The 22,598-nt window shown below is 47.1% G+C and overlaps 1 protein-coding gene across 5 annotated transcripts in view; it reads left to right on the top strand.

The window, feature by feature from the left end:
* LOC142018592 (glypican-5-like) overlaps positions 1 to 22,598 on the top strand; it is a 662,349-nt gene that overhangs the window by 263,378 nt on the left and 376,373 nt on the right. The window lies entirely within an intron of this gene.

The following is a 22,598-nucleotide window of genomic DNA, read 5'->3' as shown; positions in this document are numbered from 1 at the left end:
AGGAGATCTCTTCCAAAAAACTTCTTTTGAAAGAGCATGTCCACATGCAAAATGCAGATTGAAAGATCAATACAGTTTTTCTATACAGCATGTCCATCCAACCCCTACTCTTTTGAAAGGACAGGTCAGGGATTGAAAAATCCAGCGCCACAGGGACTGCTTTTTCGAAAAAAGAGTCTGAGGAGCATCTACACATGCTTTTTTTCTAAAGAAGCTTTCAAAAGAAGGTGCATTTCCTGATCTGGGAGCACAAGAGGGCTTCTGGAAGACAAGCTGCATTCTTTCGATTTGGATCGAAAGAGCACATTTTGAGTGTAGACACTCCTCGTGTTCTTTCAGAAAATGGCCAGATATTCTGAAATAATTTGCAGTGTAGATGGAGTCACTCTGGCTTATTTTGAAATATGCTCTATTCCCTGTCTACACAGCACCTACTTTGAAGTAGCTGTTTCAAAATAGGTGCTATTCCTCGTGGAATATTTTGAAATAAGCCAACTGCTATTTTGAAATTCTTTCAAAATAGCAGCTTTGCTGTGTAGAGGCTCCAATGTTATTTTGAAAGAAGGTCTGTAAACATTCCCCCAGAGAGCTATGCCACATGAAAATATATTTACTTTGTTAACTGACAAGCTGATGAGGTAGGAAAAAGGTTATTTTAGACTCTCCCATCTTGCCTCAGGCCAGGGAAATCACTGTCATTTTTGGTGCTCTGCATGTGATGGTTTTACAGTACAAGATAACATCTATCCTATGGATAGAAGAGGGTGCCAGGGTCTAGCTATGTCCAATACTGTTGTTGACAAAATGTGTTTCAGGCAATTATCTCAAGTGAGTCCAAATTTTCCATCTGAATGTTTTTTTCTGTTAGAAATCACCAATCCATTGAAATCAAATATTTCAGTGAGAATGTTCAGATTTTTACAAAATTATATTTTTGGGTGATGTTATTTCAGAGTACAAATTATAGTGTTAAGTTGTTTCAAAACATCCCATAGAATCATAAGGTTGGAAGAGACCTCAGAAGGTCATAGAGTCCAATCCCACCACTGAAAGGAGGACTAATCCTAGCTACATTATCCCAGCCAGGGCTTTGCCAAGGCAGAGCTGAAAGACTCTAGGGAAGGAGATTCTACCACTTCCCTAGGTAACCCATTCCAGAGCTTCACCACTCTCCTAGTGAAAAATAACATCATATTATTTAAAACTTTTTAATCAAAATAATATGATTCAGTTGATCTGAATCAATGGGGGAACATTGGATATTCATTTCACTAGAATTTCAAAATGATATATTTTGGTCCCATATAGTTATGCAAAAGCAACAGGAAGAAACCCCAGATTTGGACTTCACCATGTTTCCTCTGAAACAGAAATTCCATTTCCTCAACAGTTCTATTTATAACACTGCATAAATAGTTCCAATGCAATTGTGTGAAAGGTTATGCTGTCTGAAGGTAACTTGGAAATTTGATATTTAAGAAGCTACTTGTATGAAAGATGATTTGCATGCAAATTAATCTTGTAGTTGTCAGCAATAATGTAATATTCTAAATAGTAATTAATAGTGATATAAAAAGTGCCAGGCCCTTCACTGTGTCACACTAGTAGAGTCATAAAAATATACGGCTGAAAGAACTTAAGAAATCATCTGGTCTATATATCTGTGATTTTGGTCTGTGCTTCTATTCCAGGAGCATGCTGCAGGGTGTTTGTCAAAATTGTTCAAACAAAATAAGTTTATGCTCAAAAAGTGAGGTCTCAGAGAAAAAAAAATACAGGAAAACTTTGTGTTCAATTTGATTTTTTTCAATTTTTCAGTGGAGGACTTCCAGAATAAATGATAATTTTTGTTTGATCTCAAATCTGAATTTTTCCTTTAGTTTTTGGTAACCTTCCCACATGTTCCAAATACTGGAAGCTAAGGACATTTTGAAACATAATATAGTGGTAAAGTTACAATGATTCCCTTCTCCACTGGCCAATCTGTAAGTTTTGAAAAGTGGAAGGGGGAGAAAGGGAGAGGAAAAAGAGGAAAAATGGAGTTAAAAGGAGGACAAGAAAACCTCTGAAATACTGAAAATATTTCTTTTTCAAACAACAATGTACAAGGGAAATGTGGATTCATATCTAAAATATTCAGCTGAAAATGGGAAAAAAACAAAAATAAAAAGAAATGAAAGTTGTTCATTTAAAATTTTGCACAGAAAAAAAACCCCATGTATTTTGACCAGCTGTGTGCAATGACTGTTCCCCTGTAAAGTAGGTGAATGTATCTCAGGTAATGTGTGCAGCTGACAATGCTACATGTAATAGCTGATTGGGAATGGATGTGCCCTTTTGATAGCAAATATAGCATCTTTAAGAACCTGGAATAGTAGCCAGTTTTTGTGTTCTCAGTAGTAATGGATGGTAGAACAAGGAGCAATGGTCTCAAGTTGCAGTGGGAGATGTCTAGGTTGGGTATTAGGAAAAACTGTTTCACCAGGAGAGTGGTGAAGTACTGGAATGCGTTAGCTAGAGAGGTGGTGGAATCTCTATCCCTAGGGGTTTTTAAGTCCCGGCTTGAGAAAGTTCTGGCTCAGATGATTTAGTTGGAGTTGGTCCTTCTTTGGGCAGGGGGCTGGACTCGATGACCCCCTGAGGTATCTTCCAGCCCTAGGATTCTGTGATTCTATGCCCTCTTCAGCCATGAGTAAAACTATTCCCCTGCTGCTTTCCTGAAGATATATTTCTCTATGCTCTTTCTTCCTTCCCAGTGTACCAGAACTGCAAGGGTAATATTTCTTTGATAATAAATAGCACTGAACCCAAAACAGAGACTTACCACTGTAGTGAAAAATAGAACTCCAGTGTTAATAGCGTGGGATCTCTTGTGAGCCTTAACATGAGGTTACGTAGCCTTTGAAACTGGCAGTGATCCCAGTTTTTATTTCCTTGTCCCTTCTTGAATTTCATAAGGATATCTGGAAACTAAGCAATATTTATTTATGGCATGCTAATTGACAATCAGGCTCTTCAGGAAAAACAAATATGATGTTTACATTATTTTTCTAATACATAAATGCAACACAAAACATCATGAGACAGTATTCAGAAATGGGTTTGTATGCCAGTCCACAGATAAAACTGATTCTTATGTTTTGCCAAATGATCTGGTGTGCAACATTCAGACTGTAAAATGTCTCATTCAATGGTAGCTTTCTAGGTCCTGGTGGAGACTCGAAATGACCATACTATGATGTAACACAATGACAGTATAAGAACATTGGAATTGTGTTGTTATATTTTTTGTGAATTTCTATGAGGGAAAAACGTTAGAGCTGGAATGTTTTCTGCAGATTTGTGATTCGGCAATGGCAGGCTGTTCAGCTGGACAGCAAAAGACAATGACTTCCAAGGTGATGTAGTAGGCCTTCATAGATAGGACCCTACCAAGTTCACCTTCACCTGGCCAATTTCACTGTCGTAGGATTTGAAAACTGGTAAATTTCATGTTTTCAGCTGTTCAAACCTGAAATTTCTTGGTGGTGTAACTGTGGGTTGCTGACACAAAAGGAGCTGGGGTGGTGGTGTCACAAACACATTGTAGTGGGGTCATGGGATTGCCACCCTTACTTCAGTGCTGCCTTCAGAGCTGGACCAAAAACTAATGTAATTGGTATCACAGAAATTAGGCCACTTTTATTTAAGTGCCTAAATATAGCTTTAAATCCCTAACTTGAGCACCCACATTTGAAAGTTTTGTCTTTCAAATGCTCTAATGAGTGGATGGGAGGCGTACAGCAATCCCTGTTCGGGACATGGTATGTAAATAGTGTGTTATGTCCTGGTAGAACTCCAGCAGCAGAGTGCCCTCTCCTGCCAGACTTGTGCTATGCTTCCTTCTTGTCTCAAAGGTCCTCTCTGTAGCCACTAACTACTCCCCAGGAACCCTCCATCCCAGTACTCCTGCCATTTGACTAAGTTCTGTTTGTAAACCCTTAATAAGATCCCAGCATCTATTAGCATGGCTGTGGATAGGAACCCAACCGAGGGACTGCTTCTGTGGCTACTTTTGAAGCTACATTTTTCAGTTACAAAAGCTTATTTGAACATAATTACACTTCAGATTGGTCTAGGTAGTGGAAACGAAGGCTTTCAAGTTCAGCAGGAAATTGTTCCTCAGCAGGAGAAAATCCATAGTCATGGCTATGAGGTAGAGATGTTTTGAATGGCTTTTACTGGTCAAAGTGACGTGGTTTGTCTCTGTCAGACCCACTTTGAAACCATTGACCAAATAGGGTAGTTATAACTGTTGTATAAGGTAAAAATTCAAAAATGATTGGGGACAAAGTGCAGAAATGATCTGAAGTAAACAGGATGAAATTCAATAAGAAGAAATGCAAATAACTCCACTTAAAAGGAACAATCAGGTGCACTCATAGAAAATGGCAGTGACTGTTGAGGAAGGAATATCACAAAAATGGATTGTGGGTCACAGTGGACCACAAGCAAAATATTAGTCAACACTGTGAAAAGCAAATGTCATTCTGGGATGTATTCAGGCCCACTTGTGGGAGTGGGGCAAAAGGGGCAGATGCCCTAAGGCCTGATGTTTTCAAAGGGGCCCAGAGCTCCATCTGCTGTTACTTTAGTAGCGGCCAGATCTCTGGGTTGCTTCAAAATGCTGTGGCAGCACTGGTCTGGCTGTGTGCGATTGTGAAGGAGTGTGTGTGGTGGAAGGTCTAGGACCCACCCCTTCCACTCACTGGGCCCACCTTCCACTTTTTCCAGGCCCATGGCAGCTGTCGGTGCTGCTGGATGTATTAGCAGAAATGTTATAAACAAGACTCCACAAATTCTTCTGCTCTACTTTGTGCTGATTAAGCCTCTACTGGAGTGTTGTGTCCAGTTATGGGTGCCACATTTCAGAAAAGATGTGGACAATTTTTTGAAAGTCCAGAGAAGAGCAACAAAGTATGATTAAAGGTCTAGGAAACATACGCTATGTGGAAAGATTTTAAAAATGGATTTTAATCTGAAAAAAGAGAAGATTAAGGGGGAGATGAAATAATTTTCAAGTACATAAAAAGGTTGTTACAAGGAGGAAGGAGAAAAATTGTTCTCCTTAATCCCAGAGGAGAGAGTAAGAAGCAGTGGCCTGAAATTGCAGCAAGGACAGTTTAGGCTGAACATTGGGAAATACTTCCTAACCCAGTGTCAGAGAGGTAGCCAATTTAGTCTGTATCTTCAAAAACAACAAGAAGTCCCATGGCACCTTAAAGACTAACAGATAATTTGGAGCATAAGCATAAGACGAAGCGGGTCTTTCCCCACAAAAGCTTATGCTCCAAATTATCTGTTAGTCTATAAGGTGTCACAGGACTTCTTGTTGTTTCCTGACTCAGAGAGTTTAAGCAGTGGAATATATTGCCAAGGGAGGTTATGGAATCTCCATGATTGGAGATTTTAAGAATAGGTTAGACAAGCACTTGTCGGGGATAGATAAGACTCATTCCTGCTGTGAGTGCATAGGACTAGATGACCTCTCGTGATCCCCTCCTGACCTATGATTCTCAGATTTATTGCTACATGCATGCAATGTGTATGGTACATATCTGAAGAGTGTACACTTGTAAGGGGTGTAGAGAGGAGGATGAGTTTTTTGACCGCCTCAGAAATTTTTCAGAATCCTCAATGAGCTGCCTGATTCCTCTGCATAAAATATGTTGAGTGCAAAGCTAATTAGCAGACAATTGTAAATACAGAGGTTGCAGAATATTTACTAGTGAATACAAAGGTGCATAGTTAAGGGTTATATATAGACAGTCTACAAAACTCTCAAGCAGTCTAAGACCTTTCATTCCACTGTAACATTTCAGTAGTGCTAAGATCAGTGTGTTAGTGTGCTGGAGAAGTGAATCTCGAGAGCAAATGTGAGCAGCTGAAGTGGTCATCATGGTTCATTGAACGTACATTGTAAATGATTAATCTAAGGAAGTGAAGAAAAGACAGACTACACCACGAAGAACTGAATGTAAGGTAGATATTTCTCATTCTCCACAGTCATATAAATATTTCCAAAGGCAATGAAATGCTGCCCTAAAATCTGGATGATCATTCAGCATTTCGGTGCTCCTTTCTAGCCAGCCCATCCAAAAATGTTTCCAAACTTAACTGGTGGTTCAACGCCTCATGTCTTGGGCCTGCAGTCTGGCTGCCGTTTAAATCAACAGAATTTTCCCACAGGAACAAGTGCATGACACTGATTGTTAAAAAATAGCAGTTTTAATTTAGAACCAAAAATGAAAGTGTTCATAGTCTTACTCTAATTATGGTTAACCCTCAATTTAATGGACTGATGTGGGGAAAGGGTGTCCATTAATGCTGAAAGTCTGTTAAATCTGAACCTGCAGGACTGGAGGTATCTTGCAAGGTGCACAAGGGAGAGGCTCTGTCTGAGACCTGGGAGGAATGCAGCAGGATCCGGAGAGAGAGCTCAGCAGGGGGCTCTTTGCACTGTTTACAGAGCAGTGGCTCTGAGCTCGCCTGGAGTGGATGTGCCTCTGCCCAGGGCTCCTGTTGAGAGGACTCCTGCCACTCTGGGCACCCACCCTGCTGTAGTGGCCCCAGCTGCTGCAGTGTCCCTGGCAGTCCTGGCAGCCCCAGCCATGGCGGCAGCTCCTCCAGCCCCAGCTGGGTACTTGCTGGCATTTATTCGGAGATGAGGGAGCTGACAGACTGTGTCCATTATTTCTGAAATCCATTAAATCAGGGTCCATTAAATCAAGGGTTTGCTGTATACTTAAATCAGAAATTACTAGTAAAAATCCTCATTTTAAAACATTAACATTTGACTCACATGTAATTTTTGTTTTTATCTTCCCAGAAAGAGCAAAACTTGCAGTAAAACACTTCCCTGGTCACATTTTAGCAAGTCTCAAAAGACACAACTAAGACTTACAAGCCTGACTCTGTCATATGGTTTAGACGTCTGCTTATGTGAAACTGTTATATTTTGAACATTACAAATCAGCACATGCAGTCATAACATTGTGTTATGTTATGTTACACACACAGAGTTTTCAGTAAGTAGAATAGTGTAAGTTTGTAGTTGATTTTCAAGAGATCTTGAATAAAAAGCCATTGGAAAAGTAAATGGAGTTATAAATTATATACAGTCTCAAACACTGAGCATGCACTCCTTATTTTAAATGAAGAGGCAATTTATGGATTTACTAAAGATTTTCTTCATCAAGAACAGTCCTGCGATTGTTTCAACTAAGGCAGATTTTTCTTCTCTTGTAACCCTTGAAGCTCTCCAACAGTGTCTGCCTGCAGTTTGTGTTAGTGGTTCCAACTGTAAAATCTGCTTGAACCCTTGTACTCTGAGTGGAGCATAGGTCTTCTACAAGTCTCCTCCACTTCACTCTGTCTTGGGACAAAACTTCTAAATGACTCCAGGAACACCTCAGTCGTTGTCCTTCAGTCTCAGTAGATCTTCTCCACATTGTCCAAGGTCTCCCTCTTTAGCATTTTCCTTGCAGGTTCCATTTGAGAAGTTTGATAGACTATGCTGGATGACGGTTTTCTGAGTATGTGGCCTAACCATACCTTCTTTCTTCTCTTGAAGAAATCCAAACTGCAAGACCAGGGAATATTAAATGGAGGAAATCTGCTATTTAGCTTTTTGAACCTTTCTGATGACGTCAGATCTTGTTCAAATTAGGGAGGAATGAAACCAAAAACATCACAACAACTTGATTCTATTTGCCTTTTTTGTTTTCCTGAAAATTGCCTTGAAAAAACAAGCTTATTCAAGATATTCCAGGGTGTGCAGATTTCACTGAGGTCAGAAATACACAGAGAATTAAAAGCCTTTTGATATTTTCATGTGTTCCCTTTAGTTCCAGGGAAGACAGAGAAGTGCAGAGGGGTTTTGGTTTTAATTATAAATTACTGAGTTTCATTATGTGGTTTGATTTTGGAAAAAAGTTTACGTCAGTTCTCTCCTAATTTGGACCAGTTTGCCCACATGATGGCGTGTGAGAACTCCAGACTGGCAGTGGTCGGATAAAGAAAAGCTAGAGACGCATTTTGTGAAGGCACCTGGTGTGGAGGGAGACAGTAATTAAAGGTTAGGTCCAGTTGAGGAGAACCCAACTGGATGGCTCATGCAAAAATATATACAGATTCCATAAGGGAGAACTGAGAGCAGAGAGGGCTTGCAATATAAGCTTGTACTGGTTCCAGGGGATGGCCCAGAGGCCAACAGACATTCTGTAAAAGCTTCAAGCAACAGTTTGAGGAAAGGGTCACAAAGACAAACCTGTAGGAAGAGGCGCAGGAGAGCACAGCTTCATGGCAGATGCTGCCTACAAGCAAAAGAAACAGCTCTGGGAAGAAGAAGCAAACCCTAGGTGCTTATCACACAGGCCACAAGGGCTGGGACACAAGGAAAACACAGGACTGGGTTCCCCTTAAAACCCCATAGAGATGGGAGGTGAAAGCCTATCAAATATGGGGACAAAGACTATAAAGCCCAGAACAGGACTCAGGTTCTGGTGCATGGTTACTAAAACATCCTGTTTTGTCTGGAGTTTTCCTATGCTTGAGGGGATGAGGCTCTCAGCCTCCAGTCCAGAAGACTGTTGTAAGAAGGCACAGAATAGATGCCAGCAGGGGTGACAGACACAGAAAGGCTGCTACACTAGGTCTAGTGAGGAGGGGCCAAACTTGCCAGTGAGTGAAACTTTTACAGTCCATCTCTAATTCAAAGGGATATTGTCAGTTTGATGTGTAGTCCACTATAAAGAGTGTTTAAAACGCTATTTTCTAGGTACTGTGTCACAGAATCATAGAATGCTATCAGTGGAAAGGACCTCAAGAGGTCATCAAGTCCAGTCCTTGCACTCACAGCAGGACCAAGCACCATCTGGATGTTCACTAACATGTTTATCTAACCTGCTCTTAAATATCTCCAGTGGTGGAGATTCCACATCCTTTCTAGGTAATTTATTTCAAGTGCTTACCTGCCCTGACAATTAGGAAGTTTCTCCTAATGTCCAACCTAAACCTTCCTTGCTTCAGTTTAAGCCCATTGCTTCTTGTCCTACTGTCAGAAGATAAGGAGAATAATTTGTATCCCTCCTCCTTGTAACACCCTTTTAGGTACTTGAAAGCTGCTATCATATGCCCCCTCAGTCTTCTCTTTTCCAAGCTAAACAAACCGAATTCTTTCAAATGCCCCTCAAAGGTCATGTTCTCTAGAACTTTAATAATTTTTTTGCTCTTCTCTGGACCTTTTCCAATTTCTCTACATCTTTCCTGATATGTGGTGCCCAGAACTGTACACGGTACTCCAGTTGAGGCCTCATCAGTGCAGAGTAAAGTGGAACGATTACTTCTCGTATCTTGTGTCCGCCTGCCCTGCAGAATCCGTGCCAGTTTTTGTGGATTTACTAATCATATTTTACTAATTTTTAAAAGATTCTCTCCCTTGTTGCTGTGTGAAAAACCCACACCTACAAGAGAAAATGTGAGAGATTATATGCAAAGGGTGGTCAAATACACAGAGGACCAAATGAAAAAATTGATAAAATTTGGGTATTCTCTCCTCCCTTCCACAGTAATCGCTTTCTGTTCTAGGGATCTTAGCTGTTACTTTAACAATAGCAGGTAAAATGCTTTCAGGCTCATGTTTTTTGAGTTGATAAAATTTCCAATTAAATCCAACATGAGCCACTAGCTGCATTAATATTTTTATCATGAGATAAGTTCATGTATACACTACAGAGCTAAACAACATGACTTGAGTATAGATAACCTTTGTAAAAATTTTTATAGCTAGTAATTGCTGTTGTTGATTTTCCATCTATTTCTCCAGGCTCCTTTCTTTTGCCAGGCTCCACACAAGTTTCAACTTGAAGTGTCTGTTTAAATACCTAAGTCAGGAGTTTAACTTTTGGCTCGACTCAGAAAACTATTGAAAAATGGCAGGTGGGGAGGGGATCCACATTTTTTGCATCTCAGTGATTTCACTGTGAAACTGCCTGAGTTCATAGTTTTTATTGCGTTTTTGAATAACCAAACCCTTCCACACTCACCCTGGAATCTATAAGTTACATTCTCACTGCCAAGTCATTGGTGATAAATACGAAGAGGCAATATACCACCATATTGGCTTCTCTCACCTGCATCTCCCCCTCCCTTATCACATACTAGCTACGTCTACACGTGAATGCTACATCGAAGTAGCTTATTTCGATGTAGCGACATCGAAATAGGCTATTTCGATGAATAACGTCTACACGTCCTCCAGGGCTGGCAATGTCGACATTCAACGTCGACGTTGCGCAGCACCACATCGAAATAGGCGCAGCAAGGGAACGTCTACATGCCAAAGTAGCACACATCGAAATAAGGGTGCCAGGAACAGCTGCAGACAGGGTCACAGGGCGGACTAGCGCTGCCGGGGCAACAGCTAGCCGCTCCCTTAAAGGGCCCCTCCCAGACACACACAGCCTGCACAGCACGCGGTCTGCAGAGCCATAGGCACACACACCTCGAGCGACGCAGTCATGGACCCCCAGCAGCAGCAGCAGCGGCAGCAGCCAGAGGTCCACACAGCTGCCCCTGCAGGAGCAGTGCTCGCCCTGATCCGTGCCATGCAGGAGGCAGCTGAGCACCTCCTTGCCACAGAGGAGGAGCTGCCCACAGGGGAGGAGGACTCAACCCCCAACCCTGCAGCACCCCGCCGACCCCCCCTGCCGCACACACCGCCGGCTGTGGAGCTACCCCACCAGCACTGACTGGTGCGAGCAGCTGGTGCTCGGAGAGTAGGACGACGACCACTGGCTCCAGAACTTTCGCATGAGCCGGCAGACATTTCTGGAGCTATGCCAGTGGCTCACCCCCGCACTGAGGCACCAGGACACTGCCATGCAGCGTGCCCTCAGCGCCATGAAACGGGTCGTCATCGCTGTCTGGAAGCTGGCCACTCCAAACAGCTACCTATCCGTGGGCCAGCAGTTTGGCGTTGGCAAGGCCACCGTTGGGGCTGTCCTCATGGAGGTAAGAGGACCAACGGGGGGAGGGAGGGGAGGCAGCCCTGGCAGGGGAGCGGAGAGGAGGGGAGGGGAGGGGGGCCCTGGCAGGGGAGGGCCACACACAGTGCCCTGCACACCCCTCATTGGTGCTCTCCCATGTGCTTCCCCTGCAGGTCGTCCACACCATCAACGCCCTGCTCCTCCACAGGCTCGTGAGGCTTGGGGACCCGGATGCCGCCATCACGGGCTTTGCCACCCTGGGCTTCCCCAATTGCTTCGGGGCTCTGGATGGGACTCACATCCGCATCCACGCCCCGGAACACAGTGGAGGATGCTACATAAACCGGAAGGGCTACCACTCAGTGGTCCTCCAGGCCTTGGTGGACAGCTGGGGCCGTTTCCTGGACATTTATGTGGGCTGGCCTGGCAGCACCCACGACGCCCAGGTATTCCGGAACTCGGGCCTGTGCCGCCGGCTGGAGGCGGGGACCTACATCACCTAGCAGGAGATCCCTGTGGGGGACACCACCATGCCCCTCTGCGTCATCACAGATGTGGCATACCCCCTCCGGCCCTGGCTCATGCACCCATACACGGGTCATCTGTCTGCCAGCCAGGAGCGCTTCAACCAGCGCCTGAACCACACGCACCAGGTGGTGGAGCGCACATTTGGCCGCCTCAAAGGGTGCTGGAGGTGTCTCCTCACCCGCCTTGTTGCGGGCCCCACCAACATCCCCCAGATTGTGGGTGTGTGCAGCGCCCTACACAACCTGGTGGAGAGCAAGGGGGGGGCTTTCTTTCACGGCTGGGCTGTGGAGGCCGGCAGCGCCGATGTGCAGCCACCCGCTGCCCCCAGTCACCAGGTGGACCCCGAAGGGACCCGGGTCCGGGAGGCCCTGCAGGCCCAGTTCGATGAGGCCACGGGGTGAACGCTGGCAGGCCCCCCACTACACCCCCCCCCATCCTCCACAACACTCCCTGCCCCTATGCCCACACCACAGACCACCCAAGAGCACCCCTCCCCACTTTTCATGTAAAAATAAAAGCAGACAGTTGTTTGTCAACTCAAACATCTTTACTAGAACTATTATTATTATTATTATTATTATTATTATTATTATGAACAACAGAAACTAACTATGTACAGGGGAAATCTAACTGATAAATATATATACATTATAAAAATAGGGATAACATGAAAGGGGAAGACAAGGAAGGGGAGAACTATTTACATGGGGGGGTAAGGATCAGCACAGTAACGGGTCAAATATACAAACTATTTACAACAAAATAACAATAAACTGGGGGGAATATATACAAAAGGGGGGGCCACGTCCTGGGCCCCACGTCCCTACAGTCCAGCGCTGGGGGTGGGCAGCTAGGATCCCCGCCTTGGCCGCAGCCCTGGCCGGGGCTGGCTGGGGGCTGGGCAGACCGGGAGATACGGCCGGCAAGTGTCAGCTGGCCCGAGGTCCCCCTCGGCGGAATGGCCCTCGGTGGCGGGTGGCGGTGCGACGGCGGACGGCACAGTGGGTGGAGCAGCGGGTGGAGCAGCAGGTGGAGCAGGCCGGGCGGGCGCTGCGGCGGCCGGCGCGGCCTGGGGGGCCAGGGAGTCCGCGATGCGGTTGAGGGTCTGCATGTAGGCTCCCCATGCCTCCTGGCGCCAGGCCAGCGCCCGCTCCTGCAGCTGGAGGCGGCGTTCCTCCACCCGCAGCTGCTGCTTGGCGACCTCCAGCTGCCGACGGTGGAGGGCCAGCAGCTGGGGGTCCATCGCCGTCAGCTGCTGGTGCTGGGTCCGCCATCTTCCCCACCGTGGGGCCGGTCAGTCCTCTGCCGAGGGGCTGGCCTGGAGTGATGGCCCCGGAGGGCTTTCCGGGACCACTGACGCCTTGCCGGTGCTCTCCGGTCCTTCCGATGGTGCAGCTGCAGAACACAGGAGGGGCGGGGAGAAGAGTGGAGACAGCCGTTAGCGTGGGCCCCGAGCCGTGGCCCTTGTCCCCCCACCCCTCTGCGGCAGGTTCCCCATCCCCGTCCCTAGGAGATGCTGCTGTGATGGGGTTCAGGGGTCCCCCTGCACTGCACCCCATCCGCTGGTAGAAGTGACTCTCACTCACTCAGCAGGTACAACAGGAGGTTGATTAAGCAACAGATGCCCAGTTGCTCACAGAAGCGACAGTACAGCAGTCAGAGACGGTCCTTCCAACCCGTCCTGGGGAGAAGACCCCAAGGGGTGCCCCTCTGGGGTGTAGCTTTCCCCCTCCTCAGGCTGGCTTCCCCTAGCCTCTAACTGCCGCCCCCGATTCAAACCCAGCTCGGCTCCTCCCTCCTCTTTGTTCAGGGCAGAGGTGTTACCTGCCAGTTGTAGCCCCAGGATCATCCTTAGCCACTGGGAGCTATTCAGCTTGCTTCTTATATCTAGCCTGAGTCTCGCATTTGCACTCCCCCCACTCCATCACATGCCACTGTTGCTGCTGCTGCTGCTGCTGCTGCTGCTGGGTGTCCCACCCCCTCCCCCCGGGGGACCCTAGAGGTTCCACTCCCCCCAGCCCCGGGGATGGGGCATGGCACTGTCGTGCTGGGGGGCAGGGGCAGGGGCTGATGCACTCTTCTGAGGGACATGCCACTGCTGTCCTTGGGGCCATGGCCATCTGGGCATGTGAAGGGCCCTGGTCATATCTCTTACCCCCGCCCCTCAACCCCGGGGGTGTGCACCAGGGGAGGTACATACCTGATGGTCCACTCCCATGGTCGGGGGACACCCGGGGGGCGGACACCCGGCTGGAGCTCCAGGACAGCAGCATTATCTGGAGTCCGGTGTCGCTGGAGGAGGAGTCCCTCTCCTACTCCTCCTCCTCCAGTGCCCCGGGGGTGGGCTCCTGGGGGGGCCCCCGGGGTGCGGGGCTTGCCTCCGGGGCAGACTCCGCCTCCGGGGCCTGCTGGGGCTCCTCGGCCGAGGTATCAAAAGTGGCTGGAGGGGAGGAGGTGTGCCGGGGGCCCAGGATTTCCCTGAGCTCCCTGTAAAAGGGGCAAGTGACGGGGGCGGCCCCAGATCGGCCGGCCACATCCCGGGCCTGGGCGTAACCGTGCCACAGCTCCTTCACTTTACTCCAGACATGATCCGGAGTGCGGGAAGTGTGACCCCGGGCAGCCAGGCCCTCAGCCAGCCGAGCGAACGCATCCGCGTTCCGCCTCTTGCTCCCCATTACCTGGAGCACCTCCTCCTCGCTCCAGAGCCCCAGCATGTCCTGAAGCTTGGCCTCCGTCCAGGAGCAGCCCCGCTGCCGCTTCCCCGCCTGGCTGCTGGGCTGTGAGCCCTGGCTACCCTTGGGGGGGGTCCCTTGGGGGCGCTGGGGGGGCTGGCGGGCAGCCATCACGGCGGGTGGTGGGGGTGTGGCTGTGGAGGAGCGTGCAGGCTAGCCGTGTGTTACTGCTGCTGCCTGCACGCTCTCTCAGCTTCCTGAACAGGAAGGCAGGGGGCGGGGAGCTTTAAGGGGCCGCTCCACGCGGCCACCATTGAGCTCAGGGGCTGGAGAGAGCATCTCTCAACCCCTCAGCTGATGGCCACCATGGAGGACCCCGCAATTTCAATGTTGCGGGACGAACAATGACTACACGTTCCCTACTTCGACGTTGAACGTCGAAGTAGGGTGCTATTCCCATCCCCTCATGGGGTTAGCGACTTCGACATCTCGCCGCCTAACGTCAATGTTAACTTCAAAATAGCACCCAACACGTGTAGCCGTGACGGGCGCTATTTCGAAGTTGGCGCCGCTACGTCGAAGTAGCATGCATGTGTAGACGTGGGTACTCTCTCCTCACAATTTCATATCTCTGGTCATTATGACTATGTTGAGGAGCCCTTGGGATGCTTATGAGTCCATCTGTCAGTGAATCACTACATAGATCATTAAAACTGCTGTGGGGAACAGGGTGTGATGCTCGAGACAGAACTGACAACTCAGAGTGACTTTCTTTTCAAAGGTTGTATTTGTAAAAAGGGTGTGCTTATTGCTTTCTTAGTACTTCCCTTGTCCTTTCAGCAGTGTTTTTCTAATGAACTAGCAAGCAGTCACCTTCTTAAAGAAAAGGGAGCTAAAACTATCTTATTCCTCTGGAGCATCCACATACTTAAAATGCATTAATCCTGCTCTATTCCTCCTGTGCCATCAAAGCTATCAATTTCTGGAGATTAATCTTTTGTGGGAGTTGAAAAGCACTTTATTCATAAGAAACAACACATTTTATAATGTTAGTTCATTTTCAAGTGCAGACGCCGCAGGCACAGTCACCAGAAGGTATTTCCCCTGTTGGTATCTATCAGGTCAGCTGTAGAGCTCCCTGGAGTCGGTAGCTTCATGGCTCTGTATTTTGGCCTCTGCCTACTGTCCACCCTTTCAGTTGTTTCTTACCACCAGTGATGCTCACTGGAGTGCTTGTTTTTTCACTTGGTGAGATAGCCCCAGCTGCTTCCCATTGTATACATAGTTCATTCTAGTGATATTTGTTCAAAGTTAGTTTGTTCTTATGTAGATAGTAAGTTTTCTTTGGGTGTTCCTCCCACTTCTGTTCTCTTTCTCTGTTTTACTTTGTTTTTGTTTTTGTTTTTGTTTTTGTTTTTCATCAGGGCATGCAGCAGCCCCAATGGTTCAAGCACTGTGACTCCTGTGGCAATCTTATGCCCAAAGGGGTCCTGCTTGCTGCTTGCTTCAAGAGGTTAGATGAGGGACACTTATCCCATAAATGTTTGAAATGCCTGCTTATGGAGTCGGCATTCAGACCCTCAGTGCAGGAGCCAGTGCTGGCCTTTAGTGCACAGTGCACCAGCTTCACTGGGGGACTTGTCAGCACCACGAGGCCAGCTCCTTGGTGCAACACCTTTAATAATTCCTGGTGCTGCACAAGAAAAGGAAGTCAGGCAAAGGCTGCTCACCAGCCGAGAAGGCCAGCAGCCATTCCAGCATGGTGCATCCCGTTTGAGACCACACATGGGGAGTGTAGGAGTCCTGGCACTGTTGACTCCAGCCCTGAGGGTGGGACCATTGAGTCAGGCTCAGAAGTCTCTCCTGTTCATGGAGAGCTGGTGGAAGAAGTGGATCTTCCCTCTGTGCCGGACACTTCTGAAGAGGCGTGGGACCTGATTGCTACTATGGTGTACTCACCAGCCACCCATTCACAAGCTTCGAGCCACACTGCAATCTTAAACTCAGCACTCAGCACTGCCTGTGGTGCAGTACATGGCACTGACATCACCATCCCTCCTAACTGCAGCTCTGTCCTTGGCGCAGCCATCTTCGGTTGCACCAATGTTGCCAGCACCAATCTCTGGCACCACTGGGAGCTGCCTCACCTTGGTCATGCTCCAAATATACTTCAGCATCTGAGGCAGAGTCATCAGTATCATGTAGTGCCTGGTACTGGTACCATTCCTGATCCTAGCACCACTTGCAGCACCAAAAGTGGGAAAGGCTTCAGCACTGCAGATGTCCTGGCCCACACGAGGGCAGAATCTAGTTCAGTGGCCCTCCTCGACTTTTTGATCTGGACCAACAAATGAGAGGTCATTGAGTCCTGTTCCCTGCCATCTCACCAGGACCAAGCACCATTTACATTATCCCTGATAAGTGTCTATCTAACTTGCTCGTAAAAATCTCCGGTGATGGAGATTACACAACCTCCCTAGGTAATTTATTCCAGTGTTTAACCACCCTGACAGTCAGGAAGTTTTTCCTAATGTTTAACCTAAACCTCCCTTGCTGCAGTTCAAGCCCATCCTCAGAGGCCACTGTCATGTCACCTCTAAGTCTTCTCTTTTCTAAACTAAACAAGCCCAGTTTCTTCACACTGACTAATCAGCGTGAAGAAACTGGGCTTGTTTTCTAAGTCTTCTCTTTTCTAAACTAAACAAGCCCGGTTTTTTCAGTCTTCCCTCATAGCTCATGTTCTCCTGACCTTTAATCATTCTTGTTGTTCTTCTCTGGACCTTCTCCAATTTCTCCACATCTTTCTTGAAATGCGGTGCCCTGAACTGGACACAGTACTCCAGTCAAGGCCTAATCAGTTCAGAGTAGAGCAAAAGAATTACCTCTTGTGTCCTGCTCACAATACTCCTGTTAAGGCATCCCAGTATCTTGTTTGCTTTTTTCAACAGCATCATACTGTTGACTCATATTTAGCTTGTGGTCCACTATGACCCCTAAATCCTTCTCCATAGTGCTGCTTCCTAGACAGTTGCTTCCCATTCTATATGTATGAAGCTGATTGTTTCATCCTAAGTGGAGTACTTTGCATTTGTCCTTACTAAACTTCATCCTGTTTACCTCAGATCATTTCTCCATCTTGTCCAGATAATTTTGAATTCTGACCCTATCCTCCAAAGCAGTTGCAACCCCTCCCAGCTTGGTATCATCTGCAAAGTTAATAAGTGCACTCTCTCTGCCAATATCTAAATTGTTGATGAAGATATTGAATAGAACTGGTCCAAAAACAGATCCTCACAGAACCCCACTTGTTATGCCCTTCCAGCGTGACTGCAAACCACTAATAACCACTCCCTGAGAATGGTTATCTACCCAGTTCTGTACCCATTTTATAGTGGCCCCATCTAAGTTGTATTTGCTTAGTTTATTGATAAGAAGATTATGTGAGACAGTGTCAAATGCCTTACTAAAGTCTAGGTATACCACATCCACTGTTTCTCCCTTATCCACAAGACTTACTATCCTGTCGAAAAAAAACCCTATCAGATTGTCCTTTACAAATCCATGCTGGCTGTTACCTGTCACTTTATTTTCTTCCAGATGAATTCCTTAATTATTTGCTCCATTATCTTTCCTGGCAGAGAAGCTAAACTAACTGGTCTGTAGTTTCCTGGGTTGTTCTTTTTTTTCCTTTTTATAGATGAGCACTATATATGCCTTTTTCCAGTCTTGTAGAATCCCTCCCAACTTCCAGGACTTTTGAAACATGATAAAGGCTAAGATACCTCAGCTTATTAAGTATTCTAGAATGCATTTCATCAGGCCCTGGTGACTTGCAGACATCTAATTTTTCTAAATAATGTTGAACTTGTTCTTTTTTTATCCTCTAACCCTATCCCCTTCTCACTAGCATACATTATGTTAAGCATTCATACATCGGCTTTCTTGGAGAAGACCAAAACAAAGAAGTCATTAAATATCTCTGCCATTTCCAAGTTTCCTGTTATAGTTTCTCCCTCCTCACTGAGAAGTGGGCCTACCCTGTCCTTGGTCTTCCTCTTGCTTCTCATATAGAATGACTTCTTGTTACCCTTTACGTCTCTAGCTAGTTTTGTGCTTTGGCCCCTCTAATCTTGCCCCTGCATACATGAGTTATTTGCTTATATTCATCTTTTGTAATTTCCCCTAATTTCCACTTTTTATCTGACTCCTTTTTGATTTTGAGATCATGCAAGGTCTCCTGGCTAAGCTTTTACCATACTTCCTATCTTTCCTATGCAGTGGTATAGCTTGCTTTTGGTCCCTTAATAACGTCCCTCTGAAAAATTTCCAACTCTCCTCAGTTGTTGTTTTTTCTCTTAATTTTGCTTCCCCGGGACCTTACCTACAAGCTCTCTGAGTTTACCAAAATTTCCTTTCCTGAAATCCATTGTCTCTATTTTGCTGTTCTCTCTTTCACTATTTCTTAGAATCATGAACTTTATGATTTCATGATCACCTTCTCCCAAGCTAATTTCCATTTTCAAATTCTCAACAAATTCCTCCCTACTTGTTAAATTCAAATGTAGAACTACTTCCCACCCCCCAATAGCTTTCTCCACCTTCTGAAATAAAAAATTTTCATCCATGCATCTATGTCGAAAGGGGTCGAGAGATACTCCTTTGTCCCACAGCTGGTGGACTTTCATGTAAACTAGAACATTTTCCTACTAGTTTACTCCCCACACCCCTGGACCAACTCTGTGCACTGGATCCTTCCTTCACTAGATGTCAGACTTGCCCTCACTTTACATACTGAAGGCACAAATCCATTTCAGAAGTCACCACAGCTCTTCACTGTGGAAGCTGAAGAAGTGAAAGAGCAATCCCCATCTTGTCTCAGTGCCTCTCATCGTGGATCCCATCCTGCATCAGGACCTGGCCAAAGCCCCAGCCCCGGCACAGCCTGCACTCTTGCGGAGTGAGCTGTCAATTTCCTTGGCATTCCTCGCACAACCCCCCATTCGGGACATTTGCAGGGTAGTGACATAGTCCACCGTTCTCACCTTTGCAGCATACTACACCATCACCCAGCAAACCAGGGACAATGCAGTGTTGGGTAGAACAGTTCTCCAGGTGGCAGCACATTGATCTCTGACCCCTCCTCCATGTAAACTGCTTGAAAGTCACCTTTTGGGATGCACATGAGCAATCACATGAAAAAGAAGAACTCATTGCCTACCTTTTGTAACTCTTGTTCTTTGAGATGGGTGTTCGTGTTCATTCCAAATCCCACCCACCTCCCGCCATCAAAATTCTGGTAAAGAAGGAGCTGAAAGGGCAGGAGGGTAGCAGAGCCCCCCATCTCGTGAACAGATCAATACAGGGCGCCTCACAGCTGACCCCAAGAGTACCACTAGGGGAAAAACCTTCAGGTGGTTGTGCCTGCACACCTATTGGAAGGGACAAGAGCAATGCACCTCAAAGAACATAAGTTACAAAAGGCAGGTAACTGGTTTTTTTTTCCATCTATAGCCACAAAAGCCTGTGGCCTGTGTTGGAAATGAATACTGAGAGCTACATTTATCTCACGTGATTGATGCAGAGCTGTGTAATGTACACACTTCATCTTAAATAGCCAGAATTGGCAGCAGTTCTAGTGTCACTCAGTTTAACCACATTCTCAGTGCTGTTCGGACACACACATAACAGTTTTTCCATTTCCATTTGATCAGACTCTTTGGGTTTAAGAGACAAACCCTCAATTTGTGTAAACTAGTGCAGTTCCATTGGCTTCAATGGACCTAAGCCAGTTTACACTAACTGAGGTTCTGGTTCTGGAACGGCTAATCATAGTTTGTGCTACTCTGCTTGCCTTTATCCAGTCTGGTGCAGTGCAAGGCAGGGACCTGGCCAGGGACTGACTGCATCACAGTTTGTTCTGAGGTCCACTCCTGGACTGGTGGAACTGTGTGCTGCCCCTGAGTCACCATCTTGTCTTTTGTGTGTACGAGTGTACACTCTACAATGTCCCACTTGGGTTACCCTGAATATTTAATACAGTGGACGTGAATATGACAACTGCTGACTAATTAAAGCTGATTAAATCCAGCTCTGCATTCCCTCCAGGCAGGCCAAATTCAGACTGGGTGCTGATGAGAGCAATCTCTATGTACAGTCTGAGTGCCAGTGATATTTTTTTTAAATCACAAATCCACAGTTTCATTAATAAAGAAATGAAGAGCAGAGCTTTCCCATGTAGGTGGTGGTTGGCAGCATTATCTGGTTGTTGTTCATCCACAGGTGGCCTGGCTTTGAGAAGCTCTCAGCTGCATGGGGGACGAGAGGCAGGGCTGATATCCTGCCTCATGTGCCTGTGTGCCACTCTTGGCACCTATGCTGGGGGTTGCTGACCCTGATCTAGATACTGCAGTGGCCCTGACAATTCTCGTATGCTTCCACTGACAAGCTGCACTCCACACAGCATCAGACACCTTCGTCCAAAACAACCTACCTTGCCAAGAGCAAATTGTCACATTCTCTCATCAGACATTGCAAGTGTTGCAGACTAAGAACATAATTAAAATCATATCAAGTAAACATTTAAAAGACTGTCAGGGAAGAATTATATTAACAGCGCATCCCCTCCTCTGCACAACTTTGGGTATTAGCAGCGTGCCCGTGACTGTGAAGGATCTTAAAATTCCAGTTCCTTCCTTCAGCTCCTGAGTGCAGGAGGAATCCTCCCGTCCCCTCAGACAGCACCAGGGGTGGGGGCACGGGGGTTCCTGTTCATGTAAAAAAACTAGGATTCTGAAGGGTGGGAGGCAAAGCCCCTCCAAGTGCTGCAGACCCTGCATGGAGTGGAGATGCGGGGGAAGAGAAGTCCCATGTGCATGTTCCTGGTGGTAGTTGTGTGCACACCTGTGCATCTGGGCTTCCAAGTTCCGATCCAGACTAGTTCTTTCCAATTGCTTCCTCTCTGCCAGCTCTGAAGCACTCCATGGGACGGCAGGGCCAGAAAGAAGCTCATTGGGTTAAGGGCAAGGAGTGGCTCAAGGGGTAAGGGAGGGGTAGTGGGTGAGTGGAGGGGGATATTGAGGGCCAGAAAGCAAGCATGGAGGGGTGAGGGAAGCCCAAAGAGGCTGAAGGGAGAGGGGAGGTCCTGGGGCCATGGGAAGCCATGGGGAGACACAGGGGTGAAGGACATGGGGCACAACAAGAGGAAACAGGGAGGCACAAGGGAGCAGGATGCACTCCCAGGAGGTACAGTGGCCTCCACAATGCACCCCAGGGGAGCCAGTCTATAGATCAGGGACCTGGGGGAGGTTAGTGATTTGTTTGTTTTCAGCCTCATTTTGAAACGGCATTAACTGGCGTTTTGGCATGTTTTGAAAGTGGCGGTAGCTTATTTACAGTGTGAAAGCTGGTGAGCCTGCGTTCCTGGCCTTTTGCCTTGTCCTTCTACATAAAGCCAAGGGGCACTCTGATCCCAGATTGCCCTGGTACATCATGTCTGCAGAGAAAAGCTGCAGTAGCTTAACATGAATTGGTTCTAAAACTGATGTAAATAAACCTGTGCAAACTACTGTGCGCACACTATTATTCCAGTTGGAGTCGCTTTGTTTTTTAGTTTAGTTTCAACCTGTTCCCTGCCAGCTTAAGTCATATTGAAAAACCACACTCAGAAACCAGCAGAGGAGCATCCACCCAATGCTTTGCACCACTTCCGTGAAGCAGGTTTGAATTTGGGTGAACTTTCTGACACAGACCAGCACCTAGAGTGTGAAGAAAACAGCAATGTAGAGATTTGGGAGGTGGTTTAAAAATGGATAGAAACATGTCATGTTGCATCATGCAGGGAGGAAACTCCCAAGCTGCAGTGGGGGTACTAGGCCAGTGTGCCCTGGGACACTGTACCAGTAAGAAGCTGGCAGTTGGGGTGGGGCTCTGGAAGCTGGGCAGCGGCTCCCCAGGTAGTATGGGTGCTGGGGCTGGGGCTCCAGAAGCAGAGCTCTCACTGCTGCAGGCGATTTGAAAGCAGCTGCGGCTACTTATTCTCCAGTCCAGTGACACTGTAGTGTGAGACTGCCAGCTTCACTCCATAGGCAGGGGCTGGGAGGCTAGCCCTAGTGCTGCAGGTCCGGGAATGTTGCTTTCTGCTAGGTTCCCACCAGCAGTGTGGGGCTCCTAGCCTGTCCTGGCTCAGGCATGTCCAGGAAGTGTGCGGCCCTTGGAGGGAGGGAGTGGCAGGGGTCTCTTCATGATGGATTGCCTGAAGGCACCCCATCCCCCAGTTCCCATTTGGCCAGGACAGGGTCGCTGACCATGACTGGAAATTCCCCCCTCCCCAACCCCATGCCCTGAGCATCCCTCTGCACCACATGCCCCAATC

This window comes from Carettochelys insculpta, chromosome 10 (assembly GCF_033958435.1).
Source record: "Carettochelys insculpta isolate YL-2023 chromosome 10, ASM3395843v1, whole genome shotgun sequence".
NCBI lineage: Eukaryota > Metazoa > Chordata > Testudines > Carettochelyidae > Carettochelys > Carettochelys insculpta.
Note: the sequence above shows the minus strand (reverse complement) of the source record. Positions and strands in the feature narration are given on the sequence as shown.